The following is a 22,105-nucleotide window of genomic DNA, read 5'->3' on the forward strand; positions in this document are numbered from 1 at the left end:
AACATATATAAATAACCATGAAAAGGCCAATCATTGATGATCTTAAAGTAAGAGATTATCTTGTAAAAAGATTTAAGGGATGGAAATCAGAGAACCGAGGAATCTATGAAAAACACAAACAAACAGAACAGCCTATTATTGATGCTATTAGTGAATTAGGTAAAAATATCAAAACTGTTACAGAGCAAAATCAAAATTTGATCACAGAGCTTGTACCTGTAGCTGCTAGGAACATATTAGATTATCCAATCACCCCACTTTCTAGTATTCATACACCTAGTCCTGTTGCTCCTCGAAGAATTGAAGCTACTCAGGATCCTATTGAATTGGGTCTTCTTGCTCAAAAATATTTAAGCACACCTAAAGACAACAAAGATGAGGTGTTTGGTTTATATGCTGACACAGAGAGTGATGGTAGCATCATACATAGAATTGGCAATTTCAGAGTAACATTTATGGGAGATGATCTAATTGTATATTCAGAATCTCATCTTGGAGAAAGAGGTGCTTTTGTTAAGTATCTCGGAACACCTGGATTGTGGGAACTGATGACTAGGAAGAGGCTTGGCAGCTATACAGATCAAGATTATGAGCATTACAAAGAAATATTAATAAAATCAGATGCTCTATACCAGAACAATGATCCTACACAAAAAAGAGTCAAGTCTAGCAGTGGAGCAAAATGCAACAATTTAATCAAGCCCATATGGTCACAGATCAAGACAGGTAGTGGAATCAAACAATACAACACCCTGCCTAAAGAATTTGTGTGGGTTGATGATGTCGGGAAACTTGTAGATAGGTTGCTGGTGATAGCTTGGGAGGAAAATGCTGGCAACCACAATTTTTACAATGAAAAGGTTGGAATCATGGACATGATAAGCACCAAATTGTCTAATTTTATAGTGAATGACACTAAGGGGATTGGATATCTCATAAAAATTATTAATACTCTACCACCTAAATTTTGGAATATTTCTGAGGGTCGGGGGCTGGTTAATGACATCATAAACAAGCTGCCATTTGAATTACATATTCCAGGCTATCAGTATTGTGGTCCAGGCACAAAATTGGACCATAGATTAAACAGAGGTGATCCTGGTGTTAATCCCCTAGATGCTGCTTGTAGAGACCATGACATAGCATACAACACACATTCTGATCTTGACAAGAGACATGTTGCAGACAAGAAATTAGAAGAGGCTGCATTTGGTAGATTTGTAAGCAAAAATGCTTCTTTAAGTGAAAAAATAGCAGCATTGGGGACCACCATAGCTATGAATACCAAACAAAAACTGGGGTGGGGGTTGTGAATATATATATATAATAAACCTACAATGAAGGTCAAGGGTGTTATGTGTCAGATACCTTATGCAGGTCTTAAATCTCTTAAAACTATTGATAGTCTTTTAACCAAAAAGCAGCGCAAGAAAAAAAGCTCTTGTCTTGCCAAGGGCCATGGTATGAAATTGTTACTTAGTACCCCCAATTAAAAAAATTACAGCAATCAAGAAAAAAAGCACATGTGGGTGGCTTCATATTTACTATCCCGGCCATCTTAGCAGCTTTGGGGGCTGTTGAGAGCTTGACTGGGGGATCAGCTGCCATAGCAAAAACAGTAATAGATGCCAAGAAAAATAAGGCAGAATTAGATGAATTGAAGCGCCATAACCTGGCCATGGAGAAACAAGGCAAAGGTGTTAAGAGAGCCATGAACAAGTTTAAAAAAAACAAGAGCCGCTTATAAACCAAGATATTGAAGCTTTAATTAAGCCACTGGGCATCAAAAATTTTAGAGGTGTGTACATGTCTGATTCTTTACCAGAACAACCACTCAACAAAGAGTGTGGCATTGTTAATTTGGATAAGTACAAAAATCAGGGCACTCACTGGATCTGTTATCTTAAATATTTAAAAAATGAGGCATTTGTGTTTGATTCATTTGGAGGTGTTCCACCTGAAAATTTAGTAAAATATCTAAAATCAACTAATCTTTATTACAATAATGCCCGTGTTTAAAATTTCAAAGATGTTAATTGTGGACATTTGTGTTTATCTGTTCTTAGATATATGTCTCAAATAAAAAAACCATCAATTGAAGATTTTCAAAAAGCCTTGTGGTATTTGAAACATCATGTGGGTATTCCATCTCACCAGCCAAAATTCAATATTGAAACTCAAATTACATGAAGATATGGTATATCCCAAAACAATAGCTCTCAGAGCATTTTATGGCATGTACTTGATCCCTAATATTACACACCACAACAACACAATTGCAGTAGGGGATCAAAAAATTGTCATCACTCCAGGGCAGTATAATCTGTCCACTTTAAATGCTCAGTTACCCAGAGGTATAGTATTAACTCAAAATTCTGTCACTCACAGAGTAGAGATTGTATCTGCTACAGAAACAGTGGATCTGGGTACTATAGGAGAGCTGCTAGGATTTGAAAACAACACAAAACTTGAACCAGCCATCAAACACACTGCTATTAATATACCTAAATTCTTAGCCATAGAGACTCTGAATATTCACTGTAATATGGCCGAGGGTATGATCATCAAATCAAATGGCATAGGCACTCACAAACAAACTGGCATCATTGCAACATTCAAACCTAACTCTGAATTTATGGAGCCCATCATCTACACTCCATCACCAACATTATATTTTCCTGTGTGCCATAATAGAATAGATTACATTGAGTTGATGGCCACTAATGAAAAAGAAGAATTAGTTGATTTTGCTGGAGCCACAACAACTGCAATCATAGAGATTAATATTTAAATAAAAATACATACAAAAAAATGGAAAATATTGAGAGTTATGAGCTACAATCATTCCCCCCAAACAGGAGGACATTTGCAAATTTAAATCAACCCAACACAGAGATTGAGGTTGATCTTGATGTAGGGGATGGCTTTATACACCCTCACAGAGCAGATCTATACATCAAATTTGATGTTGTAAAGCTCGATGGTACAGATTATCCGGCAAATTAAAATATAAGATTGGTAGATAATTTTGTGCCACATCTGTTCTCTGAAATTGAGATCAGAAAACATGGTGTTGTTATAAACAGAGTAGATTATCCGTGTATTACCTCCACAGCTTTGGACACACTAAAATTATCCAAAACCGAGGCTTCTTACTACAAAATAGGTGGATTTGAGGCTGGTGATAAGATAATATCTAAAAGCCACACAGTGCTGTTCCCCATGCGCCTGTTGCCAGGATTCTTCTCAGATTACAAAGATATTATGTGGAAGGGTGGTTTAAGAATTACATTTAGAAGAGCTGCCAATGATAATAATGCTTTGATGAGGTACAGTACATTAAACTCTACCGGGGAAGCTATGCCTAATACCCTACCTGATGAGGGCAAGTGTCTTATTCAACTATGGAGCTAAGAATTCCAGTTGTTGAATATGAAGCCAGTTACGCTCTTAAATACAAAGCTGATATCCTAAAAAATCCACAATTTTATACATATCAATGTGTACAGAAGCCTGCCACTGGTACCTATTATGAGTTTGATGCTACAAATTCATTCTCCAGTATACAATATGACATGCCGGATTTTGTGGTGGTACTGTTTCAGACTAGAAGACACAATAATCAGGAAAAAAATTCAAGTAAATTTGATAACTGCAACATCAAGAACATATATCTTAAAAATGGCAGAAATGAGGTATTTCCTAGAGAAAATTATAATTTAGACATGTCCAAGGATGATTTTCTTAAATTATATGAAGCATTTACAGCATACAAAAGGGTCACTACTGGCAATACAGACATGTATTACACACCAGATGAATTCAAAGTACAGAGACCCATGTTTGTCATCAACACTTCAAAAAGGAAACAAGTTGTTGTTAATGACAGGACAAATATTAAAATTATCTGTGAATTCCACGATACACTCCCTGATGACACCATATGTAGTGTTATTCTTATAGGTGAAAAATCATATGTTTATGATGTAAGAAATGAGAGAGTCACAGAGCAATTCTAGAAGGCATCTGCATATTACATTGTCTTAGTATTAGATATATGAGTTGAGGCTGGTGTTCAATTAAAATATTGAGCATATTCCAGGTAACATATTAACATAACAGCAACAAGTATTTAAGCATATATTACATTATATTATTGTGTAAGCAAAAGCTCTTATAAGCATTTTTTGGCTTAGTTTTAAATATAGCCAAAACAATATCAAGAGGGGCATATTTTTGACAAGTTTATGGACAACAAACTGAGAGAAGTAGCTTTTACACACATGTGCAGATCTGTCTGAGGGGGGTTCTTCATTTCTACACTAGAATTCAGAATTCTTTCGATTTAAATATGTACACACATGGCTGATTGGGGCATAAAGCCCCCTTGACATAGTTTTAAGTGTAGGCAAATCTGTCTGTTAGGGTTCTTCATTTCTACACTAGGATTCAGGGTTCTTAGGATTAAAAGCATATCACACTTGAAGAAATAGGGAATAAGAGCATCTTGGCATAGTTTTAAGTGTAGGCAAATCGGGCTGTTTAATCATATGAGCTCTTCTTTTGTACAATTTTTGTGCTCATCCTATCACAAATAACACTACTGGTATAGTTAGAAATTAAAAAAATATATATTTCTATTCAATGAAAAACCTCTACCACAAGGTCGGTTACGATGAAAACTGAAGATGTACGTTAACAAGAGATTTAGACTTGCTTTAATCATTAAGTCATGTAAAAATTAATGCTTCAGACTTCATCTTGGATGGGAAATGACCACATTACTTTAATATTTTTACAAAACTTCACACATATAAGAAACTAATTCTTAAGAATCATAGCGAAAAAATCTTAAACACAACTCAATATAATTTTAGATTTCCAAATCTTCGATTTTTTTTTCAAATCCCAGTACAGGTATATAACAATGTAAAAAAAAAAAAAAAGACATCAAGCATAATTTCTTGACTTCCTTAATCTACCTGTTGATTTGATTGACTTTGTGACCCCATCGCCCAGTGGCTTGTTCATTGCAGTTAGTCAAATCAACAAATGGTGAAAATTTTGCTCTGTTGGGATTTACAGAGCTGTCCTGTCATGGATCTCTATGAGCGTCCCACAATTGGCAGAAGTGGGGTATGGTTGGCGGACTACAATGTGATCGTCTCAGCTAGATCCGAGGGATACGCCGACCAACGACAGGTGCGGTCCTCCATTCATATTGGGGGTTAGGCGTAGAGCTGACAACTCTGCACTGTAAAAAGTCATGTCAAGAATCAGCAATATGAGATAGGAACAGATGGAAGGCCTGTGTTGCTGCAGCCATGAACCTTCGGGTTCAACAAGGCTAGAGAGTTTTTTGACTGGTGGACACCCTGTAATATTATATAATACTATAGCATTACGCCTCAACATTGTTGCGTACAGTTAAACTTTTTTCTACCTGAATGTTTTACAATATACGAGAGGAAATTGTTGTCAAAGCAGGTAAAAAATACTGCAAATGTCCCTACTTTATCCAGTGCAATTAAATCACACTTTGCCACTTGCATAATAAATAATTTATCAATGGCTTTCGATGTTGTATAAGCTAATCATTTATATTATGCACAAATGATTATCGCGGATTATGTGAAAACAATTACATAAATTGCTAAATGCCCCGCGTGGATCTCTTTATGATAAATAGCTCGTTATGGTGTATGTGGGTTTTTTCTCTCCTTAGGTAATTTGTGAGACCTAATTTCGCATTGTCCCAAGTACCACTATGGTGAGAGAGAAAAGGTTGGAGGTGCGTAAATATTATGTAAACACGTTTCTTTGAAGTCACAAATGAGCGAAGGGAGTAGCCTCGTGGAAAAGATCGAACAAGTTTGAATGGGTAAGGTGAGGGACTCGCGTTTAGGAAACCGCAAGTTCAAATCTTGTGAGTTACCATACTGTTTGAACTTCTTAGAGTGATTGTAGGCGTCTGATGCGGGGCGCATCCATCTTCAACCAAACTCTAAAACTAAATGCAAAGAGCTCTAAACCTGACCCTCCTAACCTACAATTCCGCCTAGGTCTGAAGTTAGTTTAAGAGGACCAGATTTAGAGCTCTTAGAAATTAGTTTTAGAGTTTGGTTGAAGATTGATGTGCCTCGCACCAGACCCGTGGCTGTAAAGGGATGTTGATGATGAGTTTGATGGTTTTAAGTCCATTTTATGCACAGATAAGTCAATCGGGACTGAGCCTCCTACAGTTTAAATTTGGATCTGAACCACTCTGTGCATCCACCGGGTATCGAATCCGGGACTCCTTGGTCACAGAGAGAAAGGGGATGTTGGGATGGTACGTACAGCGAGGACCACGAATCATTCTTTCAAGTTGGACTGCTCTCCCTTCCAAGATAAATCTAATCAATTGTCGCACCATAGTCACGAATCGGGGACGTTCTTCTGTCCTTGATAAATGAAATAACGTTCTAGAACATACTCCATGACTTTCTCATTTACCTAGTACCACGAACAAACTACGTTAATTAAACCAATCAATCCGAGGGTACTCATCCATCCCAGGACCAATGACGCGTTCCCCCAGATCATGTCATAATCCCCAAAAGATTTTATTTACGACAACGTGCCTACTACCATTCTATTACTGAAAATAGCTTTCTCAGCTGTACTGAACACTTTACTTGAACTGCCCCCCTCCTAAATTCTTAATTCCAAGATTTTTGATAAGGCGTCTACCCCATGACCCCCTCCGTGGGCAATCCTGAACCAATCGATTTATACAAGAAATCGTATGTTTATTCACGGAGGCTGACTGGTGTCTGATAACGACAAAAAACGCCAAAAACAAAATTTTGAACATACGAGATAACCCTGTATATATGAGGGCGTTGTTAACCTTTATTTTAAACAAATTTATTTTTAAACTATAATGATATTTTCCTGACTGAATTCTGATGGCAATGTTTATTATTAACATGTATTCTTAATTGGTCTCTGTTCACTTACCCATTGTCTATTTTTATCTATTAATAGCCTATATATTTTGTCATTCCGTTTCAAGAGAATTATTGCTTATCTCAGATGGAAACCGCTGAGGTCGTTGTGTTATAAGAGAAAACCAACGTGTGCAACAAAAAATAATTTATTTGATTTTTCCTCCGAAAATTCTTTTCAAGAACTTCGTCGATTTGAAAGGAAATCCAAGTCTTCTCGGCGCTCTTTTGTTCTGACATCTTGCCCTTTCTTGCCTGCCTTCTCAGTCTCACATAATCACACGAGAACACGCAAAAAACTAGGTTACGCATGCAGCAGCCACTTTCACGCACAATATCCAACGCTTATCGACAGAGAGAAAAAAACGCTGCAGACGACAAATATTAGGCAATTCTAGGTTCACAGTGGTTAGCACGAGGGAGTAAATTAGTTGTATAACCACGCTTCGGGCAACCTACATCTCGCTGTGTTAACAGTGTTCTTATTTCTCACCATAAATATAAACCATATTATATATATGTATATATATACACAAATCATGTAATAATCCCACTCCTATTTTGACACAATAATAGTTATTCAATTGTGTTGAACTGCAATGGGTGATGCTAAGCATGTTCACATTGTCACAGTGTAGACCATCCCTCCATGGTAAGTGTTCCCCCGAAAAAGCAAAATATCCCCCCAGAAAAAAATACCATATATTAAGTCTATTGTAAAATTTCAACCTTCATGGTAGAATTTGCCTTAGTAAACACAAGCAGGACGAAACAAAATGTTTTGTAATTATTGTATATCTTCTCCCCGGAAATTCTACCATACGTGACCCATGGTATTTCGCCCCCCCCCCTCCAAATTTATAGATAGGCTTGTGCATCAGCAGGGGGACATTTTACATACATCTGTGTACTTCATCCCCCCGGAAATTCTACCATCTCGCTTTTAGCTCCACATAACTAGAATAAAACACATAGAATCATTACACTTTCCTGTGGAGGTGTTTTGAATAATGATGTGTTATGTACCACTTAATGACATGTGTCTTTCCGCTAAACCAGGAACTCGCCAAACTGTGCCAATTTCTTGCCCAGAGAACAAAAGAATAGAAGAAAGAAGGGACGATACATTCCACGGCGTTAATTCCCAAGAAACTGTCAAGCGCCACTCACGATCAAGAGTTAGTTACCTCATACAGCTGGTGCATTTCTTAACCTATATACGGAAGCGATACTAGCGCCACGCCATTCAGAAGGTGTGAATTACAGGAGACGCAAAAGGCACTTCGGAAGGACTTAGAAAAAGGGGAGGAGAGGAAAATGAGTACAAGGACAGATGCGCGGGACGAAAATGAAAGTAGAGGAGAAAAGGCACAGCATTCGTCCATATTGTTAACAAGGAACTAGTCTCCTGCGCAACGTGTGTTGAGTATTGTTCGGTTTCATTTGTCCTTCCGCCCACGAGGAAGTCGAAAAGTGAGGCTAATGAATAAAGAGGGAAAAGGCGAAAGAGAAGTAGAGAGGGCAGAGTAAATTGGTTGGTTGGTGTTTTAAGTCTACTTTAAATACAGTAAGGCTAACACGGACTGGACCTACAGTTTAAAGTGGGACGCGAACCACTATATACCTCCACCGGGTATCGAACCCGGGAACCCTTGATAGCAGGCGACGACGCTTTGAATTGTCTCACTTCTCGACTTACGTAATCATAGGAGTTGCTACCTTTCAGGGGTGCCCATCCCCCACCAAGGCCAATGGCGCAATCCCCCCCAAAATCATGTCATGCGTACCCCCCCCCCCCCAAATTCGCGCACTCAAACCATATAGTAATCCCCACAAAGTAAAGCTCAGGCCAATAATATAATACGGTTCATCTTTCAAAGAACTCACCCTCCCCCCTCCCGTTTTCTTGGGATAAATATAATTATTTTAGTAACCCATAACAATAATTACGTGGATTTTGTCTTCAGGTAAAAAAAGGTAAAGTGCTCCCCTGTGCTTAGCACCACGCCATGAAGGCGTATAGGGGGTGTGGGGGGTAACGTCCCAAACTTTCTTGATCCGGTCATGAGTGGGGGTGATGTGATCAGCATCACGCCCCTGACCGCCTTTACCCCCCAAGGGTTTCCCCCAGGTACCCATGTTATTCGACGCTGGGTGGACGCCGGGGCCGCTTCCGTTAGAAAAGTTCCTGGATTTGAACCGGCCGGGGATCGAACCCGGGACCTTGAGCATGGTAGTCAGACGCGTTACCGACTGAGCCACCGCGGCCACTCAATGCAAATTTAACTTGTGAAAGTAATTTTTTCTGTGACGTGAAGTTAGAAATGCGGATTCGATATATTTTTGCTCCGAATAATGCACCTGCTTTAAATTAAGCAGTAGGCCTATACCAACACTAAGCATTAAGTGGTGTTATTAATGAATATCGATATGACTTGTGTCTTGTAATGCACCTATAGTATAACAGTTCACATTCACCTCAGCGAGGCACTAAAGAAACACTTATTCTTGCAACACAATATTGCGAGCGAAGGAAGCAAAATTTCTTTTATCCATCTCTTTGCAGGCTTTCAAGAATATTAATTTAATGGGGTGTCAGTACTTTCTTAAGATCCCGCGATATTTACTCTTTTACAGATTCTCTTTAGCCACGTTCGGGGTTTAAACGTCGCTAAATACAGTCTTCAAAATGTAATGTTCGAACTCTATCTGTCCACTACCGAAATCCCTTGACAACGTAAGATGCATTTAAGGTGTAAAATTTTTACACACATTTTGGAAAAATATATAAATGTTGAATTTTATATTATTTGTAGGGAAAAAAATCCCCCCCCAAAAAATTTCGATGGCGCAACCTGCGCTATAATCCCCCCCTTTAAAGGGTTATAGAATGCTTTTCGCTTATTTTCGTTTACTGATCGCCACAATCAGTGAATGACGTTTAAATGGTATTACAGAGGGAACAAACAAAGGAACATTCATTCCCAGGCCGGAATGAAAACCTTAAATCTTTAGATGCGAGTTCATTGATTTATTTGGTTTATTTTACTTTTCTTTTCTGCTACTTTTGGCTAATCGCGAAGATGAGGATGAGTGGTGATGTGATGAAATTGATGAAGGGACACTCACAAAGAACACCCATGCTAAGGTCGGGATTAGAACCCGGGACCCCTGGCGTCGTAGCGAGCTGTGATAGCCACTCTGTCTCGGAGGCCGGCTCAGAGGAGAGTTCGTAACACACGCTCACACAAAAGATAGGAAAACATGGTTTTTGAAGGGTTTCAATATTTGAAATTTGAATGTTTTCTTTTTAAGTCCACTTTATGCACATATAGGCTAATCGGACTGGACTTACAGTTTAAAGTGGGATCCGAACCACTGTGCAATGTGTCTTCATGGGTATCAAACCCTGAACCCCTTCATTCCAAGGCGAAGACTTTACCACTACTCCATCGTGGAGGTAGTGGCGGCGATTGGGTTCCAAAACTTGGGGGCAAGGTCCCAAAACTAGGGGGGGCAAGGACAGTTTACATTCCCTTGTTAGATAAGGTTTAGAATTTGCAAAAAGTGTGTGGGGGGGATGGGGGGACGCATCTGCCCCCTCGCCCTCCTAATCGCCGCCACTGAGTGGAGATGATTCCTGTGGCAATCAGGGGTTCTACCTGTATTAAACTGTTGATATCTTTAGAGACCATATATAATTCTGAAAGCAGATAATATTCTTCAAAGTGTGTGTGTGTGTTTCTTTTTTGTGAAAACCCCATGGCCCTTGTGCTCGGAGCACTGTCCCAGCTGCCCTTGGATAGTTACGACCCTGCTTCATGGTAGGGCGTTCCAGCTTATTACAAAACTACTACGAAATATTCTCAGACGATCCATGGAAGAAGATCAAGTGGAAATTCCCTGGACTCGAATAATTAAGATCGGACACGCCCGTGTCTTCGCGCATCAAAATTCATTGAAGACGCATTAGACACGCTGCGGTCTGCAATAATGGCGACGCCTGAAACAAGCTAAACGGTTGTTGAAAGAGAGGCTGTGGTTAGGAAGGGTCATACACCCCGAAGCACGTTATCAAAATGTTCTTCTCCCCCGTGGAAAATTGAAAATAATTGGGCTTTTGATTGGAACAGCCAAAGGTGTTACTGGCTTTCCTGCGGTAACGATAGATGGTGCACTGTTGAGATGAATGTATCTTGATCAGAATTGTCATGTCTCTTTATGTCAAGGCTGTTACTAGCGCTATTTTGTTATGGTCATTATTTATTATTATTTCAGCAAGCAATAATAAAGAGATTTCCGGTTGTCAGATAGGTATTTTTAAAAAAAGTTCTGTACTCATATTCAGAATTATGTAACAACTTTTCTTATGATGGTAGATAAACCACAATTTAATTCAACGTGTTTTAATCTGTGCAATGCTTTCTATGAAAGTTCGCCTGTTAACGTACACCCTTGGCTAGGTACAGACTGAACACCTTTAGTTCCAGAACTTAACTTGACTGCAGTTAAAGATGCTATTAAAAGGCTAAAGAATAACAAAGCACCTGACATTGTTTTAATTAAATATGGTGGGAATTCTTTAATATGTCAAATTCATAAATTAATTTTGTTTAATATGGAATAAAGAAGAAATCCCTCAACAGTAGACAGAATCCATAATTGTTCCTGTGTTTAAAAATGGTGATAAAATGAACTGCAATAATTACCGTGGAATTTCTCTACTCTGAACATATAAAATATTATCTAACATTCTTCTAGCAAGACTAACCCCATATGCTAATGAAACTATAGGTGATTATCAATGTGGATTTAAACGTAACAGATCAATAACAGATCAAATTTTTCACATCAGACAGACAGACACTTGAGAAAATGTGGGAATATAATCAAAATGTCCATCAGCTATTCATTGATTTCAAAAAAGCATATGATTCAGTAAAAAGAGATAAATTATATAATATATTAGTCAAGTTTGGAATACCTAAGAAGCTTGTTAATATGATAAAAGTATGCACCAGTGAAACAGAAAGTAAAATTCGTGTGGGTATTAATGTGTCTGACAAATTTACAATTCATGATGGGTTAAAACAAGGAGATGCATTATCTCCATTGCTCTTTAATTTTGGCTTAGAAAACACTGTTAGGAAGGTAAAAGAAACTAAAGAAGGACTAAAATTAAACTGTGTGACTCAGCTGTTAGCATATGAAGATGATGTAGACTTACTGGAGGATGATGTAAATATAATTAAGAATAATGCTAAAATATTTTGAAAGCAGCTAAAGAGAGAGGTTTGAAAGTTAGCAAAGTGTATATGCTTACAGGTCGAAACCAAGTTACCTAAGTGTTAGGTAATAATCAAAATCTAATTATTGATAACAATTCGTTTGAACCAGTTTCCAAATTCAAATATTTAGGAGTAATAAAAATTATATTAAAGAGGAAATAAAAAGTAGGCTTAATTCAGGAAATGCATGTTACTTCTCTCTTCATAAACTTTTGTCTTCTCGTTTAACATCTAAGAAACTAAAAGTTAAAATATACGAAACAGTAATTGTGCTTGTAATATTATATGGATGTGAAACTTGGTCCCTTACATTGAAAGAGGAAAATAAATTGAGAGTATTTGAAAATAAGATCCTTAGGAAAATCTTTGGACCTAAAAGGGATGAGGAGGCAGGTGAGTGGAGAGGGTTACATAATTTAGAACTACATAATTTGTATTCATGTCCAGATATTGTTAGAATGATTAAATCAAGGAGACTTAGGTGGGCAGGCCATGTGGCACGAATGGGAGAGGAAAGAGGAGTTTACAGGATTCTTGTTGAAAAACCTGATGGTAAGAGACCAGTAGGAAGACCAAGACGAAGATGGAGGGATAATGTTGAGATATACCTAAAGGAAATTGGTAGGGATGGAAATGCTCAGGATAGGGACAGATGGAAGGCCTGTGTTGCTGCAGCCATGAACCTTCGAGTTCAAGAAGGCTAGAGAGTTAGTTAGTTAGGTAAAGATTGAAGTCTTGGATGACAATGCAAGTAGACTTCTGAACGCGCTTGGTCACAGAAGCTGTTACGTCGGATCATACTAAGGAAGATTTCAGACCAAATCGACACGACACACATATTGCTTGGGAACGAGTCAATCAACAAAACGTTTCACACCGTAGCGGCATGACAGGCCGCAGAAACCTGCGTTCGATTGGTGCAATTCTCAAGGGACGCCTGACGCTACCGTGTGAAGTCTCCCTAACAGTCCATCATTGAAACAACTGCTATACGCAGGGTGGTATTTGAAGTATATATGTAACAGTAAAGCCAAACCCTGTGCATTGCATCATGCCATGAAGGTACATAATGTGTTTCGAGGTATGGCCCCACACATTGTCGACCTAGACCATGGTGGACCTGATGTGATCAGTATCATTATCTGATAATCTTACCCGATCCTCTCCCCAGTTAACCATTGACTGGAGACACGGTGGGGATCAAAGCTTATTTCATGGTCATATTTTCTTTATTGGAGGAAGATGGGAAATAGGCGGACCAGACCAGAAAGTTTGGAGGTGGCAGGATGGACAGAACTGGGGAGAAGGGGGGCAAAAACCCGTCTCGCCCGGGTGAAAATTATATCTTGAGCCGGCCCTGCTGGACCCCTGTAGCTGAGCCGATACGCCCGTATCTCTCAGCAACCAGAGTCTGAAAATCCATAACCTCAAGCAACTGAGACAAACATCTTTAGCAAGGTACATGAAAGAAGAGCAGGAAATGGATCGCATTTTGTATCTACGTGGAGGTAGAGAGTCTGATGAACATAATCTTCCATCATCACTGCCTCCTTTTTTTTACTTTGACTAGAAGGGGAGGCAAAGTGTGTCGAGTGTTCCTGAATGAACTTATTCTAAATGGTTCGAGATCATTACATAAGCGTTAACTAATAAGAGATAATAGAGCCACGTAATGTTTTCCTCTCCTCTTCTTCTCAACAATGTTTACCTCACAAATGACTAAAAAGGGGCCATTTGCATGTTGAAGTAATAAGAAAACACAGCATAACAAGGCGAGTAGGTAAAAAAAAGAAGCAGAATTTAAGCTGGGTGTCTGTCGGTTACTCAAAAGGTTGGTTACGTTTTCAGTCCAACACAATGCAGTATTTATTTAACCCGACCTACACACATGCACGACTTTCTCTTTCCGTAAGGTATTATGGGAGTTCCCAGGTAGTGTTGCCAACTCACTCAGTTTTGGGTTGCTTCTTTTTCAACGACTTATAATTCATAAGCTAGGAAGTATTGTGGTTGACATGGTTTATAATACACCAATATCAAGATACTGTTGAATACAAAGTTATATTTAAGCATAATGCTGTTTCAATTACAACACTAAATCGTCTGTGGTCTCGGTAATACCAATAGAAAAAAAGGTATCAGAAATCGTTCTCAGGAAAAAAAACAAAATGTTTCCGCGATTCAACAGAGCTAAGTGCATTTTCCAAACTTGGGTTACAGTATGGTTAAAGGGGGGTTTACACATGTTCGGATATCAGATTCCAATGGATGCGATTCAGGCATGGCGATTCGGGATTCTTCAATCGTATACTGCAATTAGAGGTGGTCCAAGACGAGACGAGCCTCGGTTTCTTCTTGAAACTGTAGACGATAGCAATACAACATTGCATCCCATTTCACCTAATGGTTCATCAGCACCTGTGAATCAGATCTGACAGCTGTTCGTCATTTTAGGCGAGATGGGATATCCCGTTTGGAATAATCCCATTTTGCCTAAACCGGTTGGAAGGGACATATTGCAAGTGAGGGAAATTTTGCCGGTAATCAAAGTAAACACCAAACAATTCGGAACATGTGCCCCGATGATAATCACATGAGCCAAATAGTCATGTGTTGCTCCTAGAAAGGAAAACTGTAGGAAGTGTTGTTTGTCGTATTTGTTATAAGATAAAAGAATATATATATATACAGGGTGTTTCCGGGCTGAAGATACAAACTTCCAGGGATGATAGAAAAGGGTACATGTATCAATTTGAGATAAGGAACCCTGGTCCGGAAACGACTTAGTCGAAAGTTATAAGCGAAAATCGGTGTTTGAAGATTTAACACTTTTGTTACCTGCACAAGTTTCACAACGTACTACATTCACAACAGTTATTCAAAGTGGCGTCCCCACTTGATTTCTTATTGTGGGGTCATGTGAAAAGTCTTGTGTACGAGACACCTGTAGTAGATTGAAGAGGATCTCCTGGCAAGAATTCTCGCTGCCTGTGACATTGTTCAAACGACCCCGGGGTTGTTCCAACGGGTACGCCAGAAATTTGTGCGACGATGTCATGCCTACAGCGAAGCTGGGGGATACTACTTTGAACAACTGTTGTGAAACTTGTGCAGGTAATAAAAGTATTACATCCTCATACACAGATTTTCGCTTATAACTTTCGACTAAGTCGTTTCCGGACCAGGGTTCCTCAAATTGATATATGTGCCCTTCTCCATCATCCCTTAAAGTTTGTATCATCAGCCCGGAATCACACACACACACACACAAAGCCTAAATGTATACCTAACCTATCTTTTCAGTTGGCTGGACCGATCTCTGGACCAGGCGTGTGACATCAAAGAGAGCTAGTAGGAACTAACAAAACAGAGCACGTATTACCCTGTTGAGATAGCGTTAAATCTCCCTCATTTGAAATATTTCCATTTTAACCTGATTAGGCGAAATGGGATTTGGCGAAAGGTGATATCCCGCTTCGCCTTAAATGGTGGCCACGTCATAATCACATTACATTGCGCTGTAAGGAATTAGGCGAAACGGGACTACACGTGAAAATAGAGACAAGACCGAGACCAGAATCTACGAGACTTGTCGGGACGACTGCAATACGATCGTCAAGTTTTCAGACTCCAAGTGTACTGGAAAAATAAATCATGGTAAATACACCAATGTCCTTCTAAGGTTCTGAATTCGAGTCCCAACCAGAGAATGCAAATGACCAAGTCTCTACTTTTATCCACAGGCGTAACCAACGGTGGGATCCGGTCTCTCCTAACTTAGTTGTTGTATTTTTGTAATTTGGCGTCGTTTTCTGCCACTTGTAGCTAGTCGCGATGATGAGGATGAAATTGACGGAGGGACATTTACAAAGAGCGCCCACGTACAGTCTGGGACCCGGGAACTTTGGTGGCTAGTTCGATCAATTCTGTTTTCAAGACCACTTTATGCACCGAAAGGCTATCTGGACTTGACAGATGGTTTAATGCAGGATTCGAGCCACTATGTGCCTCCACCGGGTATCGAACTTGCGACCCTTTGATTACAACACGACGAGATTATTAATACCGATCTCCCAGAAATTCTCATTTCACATATCAAGTTTATCCAGCATTTGAACATTACCCTGAAAACGAACGTCTTGCAATGCTAATGCTATCAAGCTAAAGGGCAAAAAAGTCGTTTTACGTATCCTAGACATGTATGGAAAATAATTTTCTTTTTATTTCACAAAAAAATTGGAGATGCTGGGTATCGATCCCAGTACCTCTCACATGCTAAGCGAGCGCTCTACCATCTGAGCTACATCCCCACATTTGCAACTACTGTTACAGCCTGTACAGCTTTGTCCACGCCCGAATAAATATAAGAAAAAACCTGTTCATGCACAAGACATACACGTCGCACTATATTGCTTCCAACGCCATCTCTCCATGACCCGACGAACTATTTTCTATCGCCAAAAGCTGTTGCTTAGTGAGTGACCTACAGATGTAATACTCTGCGTCTTCAATTACAGTAAAGCACGTCATCACTGAACCTACTTGCACCGTTCATCCAATACGGGGATACAAGCTCCTTACAAAAAAAGGGCCTAATAAATAATATCTCGACAATTAATTACGTGACAGAGGAACGACTACTATGATTTTTTTTAATACTAGGCCTATATTCTAAGGGAGATTTCACATAGAAGCGAAACGCGACACACATCGCTTAGGAACGAGCCAATGAACAGCAACGTTTTACACCGTAACGGCATGGCACGTGTCGCTTCGGTGTGAAATTTCCCTAACAGACAATTTGTATAATGCATATAAAAATAAAAACCAAACGTGAAATTAACATTTTTAAAACAAAAAATTAATGTTCATAAAAACAACTTTTCAAATGAAAGTATTTGCAGAAGAAATACATAACACTTGGCCAAGTCCATTTTTATGTTCAGATAGGCTAATCGGTACTGGAGCTACAGTTTAAAGTGCAAGCACTACATATTTACCAGAAATCGAAGCTGAGTTAACTTACAAGGCGCCGACGATAAGGGATTCCTAAAATATATTTTGAAAATAAAACCATAAGAACTAACAAAAAACAAACTCGTGAAATAATGTAGGTTCAAAAAAAAATTAAGCATATGATAACCAGTAGTTGGCTTATTACTATTGTGATTATAATTATTGAAGTAAATCTTGAAGTTTTGCTGGTGCTCCTGGCCCTTAAGCCGCCGCTGGGAGTGAACACACATATACGGACAGATCAGTAGATAGCAACGAAGAAATAATTTTATTTATGTTTTATATCCCGTCCCACAAAATAATTCGCAACTATAAATTACCTTCCAACACGTCCTTATTCTCGGTAGAATGCTACGCCATCTATGGAGCTTTACTTTAAGCACTAGCCTCGGGAACATCACACACACATCCTTACCATAGGCGTGCGCAGACCCTCTGATTAGGGAGGGAAAAAGCCTTGAAAGTTCAGTCGGGAAAGAAAAACCTCATTTCTCCTCACTATTTTAGTTTTATTACATTGATGGACATTTGTGTGTGTGTGTGTGTGTGTGTGTGGGAGGGGGGGTGCGTGCGTGCGCATATGTGTATATATAACACTCAAATAAAATATTCAAACTTCAAAAAAAGCAGTGAGAATAATATGCAAGGAGTCTCCTAAATCACACTGTCGCTCTTTCTTTGTTAAGTTGGGAGTACTCAGTCTACCTTCACTGTACATTTATAGGATCTTATATTTAGTACTACACAATATTTTACAAAAGTTTGATTTGGTGTTTTAAGTCCACTTTATGCACAGTAAGGCTAATCGGGACTGTACCTACAGTTTAAAGTGGGATCCGAACCACTGTGTGCCTCTACCGACAAGAAATCGAGTCAATATAAGTGTAAGAAGATACCAAACCAACACAGTAAATCTAAAAGAAATATGACTTATATGGCGGTAAAAATTTACAATCAACTACCACAATATTTAAAATCTCTAAAAATGAATAGTTTTAAGAAGTTTATTTTAAAAATTTTGAACAATGAGTGTGTCTATGAAGTTAATGAATACTACTCTGTAGACTTTGAGAAATATTTGTTCAAATAAATTTATACTAGAGATCTTGATACATAAAATTTGTCTTTAGAAGAAATCTAGTAACCTAGTTATTTGTTTTATAAATTAATAATAATATAAGTTGACGATATCGATACATTCTTGTAATGTCTTACGGCAATAATGATCTTATCTTATGTGTGTGTGTATGTGTATATATATATATATATTATATAAATACATTACATAAATAATTCATTCCTCCCCATAACAAACCAACACCAAAAATGATATAAATTGTCTCTGAAATGTGCGCGCTCCTTTTCCTCCAAACCAAAGTGTTATAGCGGCAATTGCTGCCTGAAGTACTTATAGTTGTTCTCACTTTTCTCTCTGGTAATTTACATTGCATTACAGAAAACAAATTGCGAGCGAAGAGAGCAAGAAAATTTTTCGATCCAAATTTTTGCAAATTGAAAACAGTATTGATTTAATAGGGCGCAAAATAATTCATGGGACACCATGTCATTCTCTTTTAGAATTTTTCTCATTCAGATTGTTCGGCGCCCAGGGACAACTCCCGCCGCCCCCTAGCTACGGCTCTGAACTTGTCAAGTCTGTAAGAAAAGGAAATATTGCGAGTGAAGCGAGCAATATTTGAAGTCGAGGGGACAATTGCCCCTCTGCAGGTGCTTTGGCCGTCTGGAAGATATAATGCAAGAAAGACGTGAAAACTAATTCCATCTTGAGTATCTTTTGTCCTGCTACTCTTAGATTCTGCTAGTTTTGCTTTCTTTTACTTCAATGTTTGCCCCCCTAGAATTGATTTCCGTCCAAGGTTGGGGGAGGGGGGCAATACTCCCCTGTGGTTGCGCCACTGCACCTCCATTCCCCGTAGTTGCTTTGAACTTTCATCGGCTTGAAAATACTTCATTTTCTTTAAGAGTATAGCTAATATCGTTTAATAACATTAACAGCGATAAGATTCACTAAAATTCTAGGTGAAAGTATAATAATACAGAGGCATTGAACGTCTGGAAGGGGGGGACAAGGAAGGCCACACCTCCCCCTTCGAAAACTAATGTCAACCTAAAAGTATATATTTCACACGTATAATTTGATTTCAGTCATAGCAATTTACATAAATTATTATGTAATGGGGATGCAGGAATGAGATAATTTCTAATTCAAGTGGTGTTTCTTGAGGGGGAAACACTATTATAGGGGTAATATGCCCCGTGAAAAAATACCTGGCTTGTCCCTTCGTGAAAAAATCTGCGAATATCCGGGATTAGGGGGGTAATTGCCCCCCTTGCCCACGCTTATGATACCGACGCCTTGAGCGTGCTTCAAACATTATCATGAACAGACACAGAAGCCTACAGACTAGAGATACTTCCATATCAATAGCATTACGACTACAAAATAAGGTGCCGAAAATAGCCTTCACATACCTTAAGGCATACAGAAATCAACACAAATCCCAAGACTTGGAATACACTTACGCAAAACAAGCTAGAACACGCGAATACATAACCCCATTACACCTACCTTACACAGACTTGCTCCCTCGGATAAAATGAAAAAAAATGCAACACGAGGTAGTACCAAGCATGAGAACTTACATGTAGTACACGCAAATCGTCATCAAACAACTTTGTATCAGTTATTGAAACTACTTCGGGCAGCGTGCTCACCTTGAGAATGCGCACGGGTCGTGTGCTCGTGAACCAACACTACAACTTCCTTCCAATCAAACAATAACGCATCTGTTTTTTCAACGCCCCAACACCTTACATCGGAATCCTTACATAAAACCCTACTCCGAATAGGTGTCTCATTTCCGGTGTCAATGCCAATCGCCAAAGATAGGTGGCGTAAGCCAGTAACAAGCAACAACAACAACGAGTTACATCAACATGAACTAAGTTCATACATCGTCAAATTTGGAGACAAGCCACATTTTTCTCTCACACACAAATCACTTAATAAAGATAGACAGTACTTTATACGTAAAGTCTTATTATCAAGAGAAACAATGTCTCGCTCAAACAGTTGCAATTTAAATCACCAGGTACATGTTTTCAATTCTGTTGAATAACTTTGCCCTTGCACCAGTGTGGATGAAAGTTTATTTAAATTCAATCTTACCTTCTAAACTAAATTCCGATGTACCGGGTGGCCAGAATTAAAGCTACCCAACTCAGAGCCCTCTGTAGCCTGTTTGAGACATCGTAGAACTCTGAAATTTGGTGAATCCACTATGCAGACCATGGGGAAGAGGATGACGATAAAATAATAGTTTAATTTTCCGCCACCAGGTTGAAATGTGGCGCTGTACTTCCATGGTGGGTTTTAATAATGACGTAAACTGCTTCAATTTGTTATGGATTTGCCTTTACCTTGCAATCTTGCAATAAACGAGAAATTATTTTTTCGCAACTTCCAGCCACTAATTAATTAATTCTTTCTAATTAATATCTCAGCTAAATAAATCACTTAACGTGAGTGCTGAACAAAAGTTATGGAAGAAATTTGTACATTATTACAGCGCCACATTTCAACCTGGTGGCGGAAAATTGAACTTTTTTATCGCCATCCTCTTTTCCATGGTCTGCATAGTGGATTCACCAAATTTCAGAGTTCTACGATGCCTCAAACATGCTACAGAGGGCTCTGAGTTGGGTAACTTTAATTCTGGTCACCTGGTAGATCACTGCTTGGTTGCTTCAAGACTGCATTGTATTATCCACAGCACATATCCAAATGATCGTTTTATCCTAAGGTTTTATCAAATACTCACTTCACGTAGTGGGTGCAAACCGGTAGAATTTTGCAACTTAATTCCCGCTTCACACTTGCCACCAGTTCACCACCCTTCCTTGCTGTCAAGGACGTATTTAAGGGGGGGTCCGGACCCCTCCCTCACCGATAGACTTACCAAATACAAATATTAAATAATGAAAATATACGTTGTTGAACATTTCTTGTATAATTGAGTGATATTTATTTCAGCTGAACTTATTTAAAGACAGTAAATATTTACTTTGTACAATTGCTTTATTTAACATTAATTTGATGTGTGTGTGTCTAAACAAAAGCTAACGTTGTACGTACAATGACTCTTTGTTGCATAATTATTTTATTGGGAAACTCGTTGAGACAAAACTATCCTACCGCATTGTCAAGGACATATTTAAGGGCGAGGCCCAAGGGTTCAGACCACCCCCTCCCAAAGGCTTGCACAGTACTAAAATTAAATAATGAAAATATACTTGTTCAGCATTTGCCGTATAATCGAGCGTTATTTATTTCCGCCGAACTTTGAATGTCTATAAAATATATTAATCTGAAACTTTAATTTTCATCAACTGGATCTAACATTCTTTCTTGCTATTTAATTAATATTATTATTTTTATCTATTTGGCCCTGATTTCTTTCTCAGGACAGTTGCTTTCATACAAAATTTTAGCGATCTTAACTACACGTACGATACATAGTGCATATATAGTGCATATATGCTTATATATCTCCATTCTTATTTTGTCTTTTTTACCTATTCATGTATAATAGCAATACAATATTATTTTATATATTTTAATTAATATTATTGTAATTGAATAAAATTATAACAATTATTTTAATTTAAACGTTTATATTATTATTATTATTTCTGAGACATTTGGTTTGGACCCCTCCCAAAATAAGTTTCTGCTTGCTGTCTTCTCTTAAAACCAAAACAATTCTTTGCCAGATAAGATTAATGTATGTA

General features: G+C 38.5%; 1 long non-coding RNA gene and 1 other non-coding gene across 2 annotated transcripts in view; both read right to left on the minus strand.

Annotated features, from left to right (window-relative positions):
* The window catches only part of LOC145986026 (uncharacterized), a 186,651-nt gene that overhangs the window by 114,369 nt on the left and 50,177 nt on the right, over positions 1–22,105 (minus strand). The window lies entirely within an intron of this gene.
* On the minus strand, positions 16,515–16,587 carry TRNAA-AGC (transfer RNA alanine (anticodon AGC)). The gene has a single exon. It is a non-coding gene; the product is annotated as a tRNA-Ala (tRNA).

The sequence above is a fragment of the Lepisma saccharinum genome, chromosome 3, assembly GCF_977018435.1.
Source record: "Lepisma saccharinum chromosome 3, izLepSacc3.1, whole genome shotgun sequence".
Taxonomy (NCBI): domain Eukaryota; kingdom Metazoa; phylum Arthropoda; class Insecta; order Zygentoma; family Lepismatidae; genus Lepisma; species Lepisma saccharinum.